Raw genomic sequence first — 2,266 nt, forward strand, 5'->3', positions numbered from 1 at the left:
TATGACTTACAGGGGCTGTTGGGAGGAGGACTTGCCCTGCAAAAAATAAATAAATAAATAAATAAATAAAAATAAAGATTTTTTTGTTTTGGTGTCTTTGTGCTTCAACTTGTGACAGTTCAAGCAATTGACATAAACTCTTAAATATGTATATTATTTACATGTGTATAATATATATTTATTTATTTATTTTGCATTTGTTAACCGGGAAAGTCCGACTGGACACATATCCATTTTCAGTGGAGGCCCGGGGAGAAAAGCTCCAGTAGCATGTTATAAAGAAATTACACAAGAATATCATACAGAGATATAGGTTCCATAGAAACATAAGTTATGTATAGATTAACAACTCATTTAGTAAAGTCAGCATACAGCATTCTAGTAGTAGGGTTTATATAGAATATAAAATATAAACACACAAGAACATTTTTATCCTTCTTTCTAAATTATGAGTACTCTCAATATTTTGTTACAGAAATAACCAGTGATTATTAAGCTTTACAGTGAAAGGAATTAGGGATATATATGTATATATATATATATATATATATATATATATATATATATATATATATATATATTTGTTTGTGTCTTTCGGCTTTTTCCCAGTTAGGGGTCGCCACAGCGGAACTCCGGTCCGCTAATGATTGGTAGTTGATTTTTACATGCCGAGTTACCAGCCCTAATGCACAACCTTCAACGAAGGTACGCCCATTCACGTATGTCTCCACACAGAAGACGCTCTAGCTGAGAATCGAACCGGACAACCAGCACCGCGGGTATATATATATATATATATATATATATATATATATATATATATATATATATATATATATATATATATATATATATATATATATATATATATATATATATATATATATAAACATATATATGGATCTAGTGAGTAACTGTTCAATGTTATGTCAACATGCTACGGTAATGTCAAAGCGCACAAGGCTAGCACCCATTCTGAGCATACTCTGAGGTTACTTATTGGAGCATGCAATGTTTTAAACAGTGTTTTTGCAGGGGACAAACTCCCCAACATCCTGTCCCCCACACCTCCTGCTAATTATATATACAAACTCCAGAATAACACTATCCCCTAGAAAGGGGTAGATTCCTCTTACCTGGAGATCAACTTTTATTGCACATCTGTCAACCAAATGCAGCATCGACAAAAGTGGACCAATAATATGATTCATAGTGCCACCTTTCATTAGCTCTACAGATGATAATATGACCTGTAGTGCCACCTTCCAGTGGCTCTATTGATCAGGCAGCCACATAATCAAAAACCAAGAAAAACATCACATAAAGCTTTTTCTTTGCATGAGGCCACATCCCCCCTGAACCTGCCAGATAGAGGAGTGTGCCCTTCACACCCTCACTACATTAAATATACTAACTCCAAGATCACACCACAGTGGGGAGTGGGAGAAATTGTTTCCCTGCTGCTCAATTATCTTGGATAATATGATTCATAGGGTCTATATTATATCAGTGAACTCTTGAAATTGTGAACGCTGTATAATCGACCCAAACACTTTGAAAATCCAAAATGCTGAACACATGGATCAGCGAATTTTTTCCCATGGGAAAAAAATCGCTGATCCGTAAAAAAAAAAAAAAAAAACACACAAAATAAAGTGCCCCCACACTTAAATATACCATCTCCGAGATTGCACCGCAGCAGAGGAAATGGTAAAGTCCCAAAAACAGCCCAGTGATTTTTTTTTTCCCTGGGGGAAAAAAAATCACTGTTCCGTGTTTTCAGAATTTCGCCATTTCAGGTAAACACATTCAATTAAACAGCATTCGCAGCTTTAAACGTTCACATACATAATAGGAAGCCGATTCATTGTGCTACCTTTCATTGGTTCTACAGATCATAATATGATTCATAGTGCCACCTTTCATTGGTTCTACAGATCATAATATGATTCATAGGGCCACCTTTCATTGGCTCTACAGATCATACAGCTACATAATCAAAAAACAAGAAAAACATAGCAATTGCATACCCACCTTTGCAAGAATCAGTAATTCCTGTTCTTCCTCTTTTCTGAAGTCTTTCTGGAATGATGTAACATCGATGTACAGGCTACAGAAATGTCTGATGCCTTACTCTTAGGACTTATGGAGCAGCTGTCGACCTTTGAGAATACAAACAAAAGAAATCACTCCCAAGCAAGGGTCAGTAGCCTTTTCTTTTTTGATTAAAATGACATGTGCTTTTGTTCATACGAATGTTCAATAA

This window comes from Protopterus annectens, chromosome 3.part1 (assembly GCF_019279795.1).
Source record: "Protopterus annectens isolate FY-2018-M chromosome 3.part1, PAN1.0, whole genome shotgun sequence".
Lineage (NCBI taxonomy): Eukaryota > Metazoa > Chordata > Ceratodontiformes > Protopteridae > Protopterus > Protopterus annectens.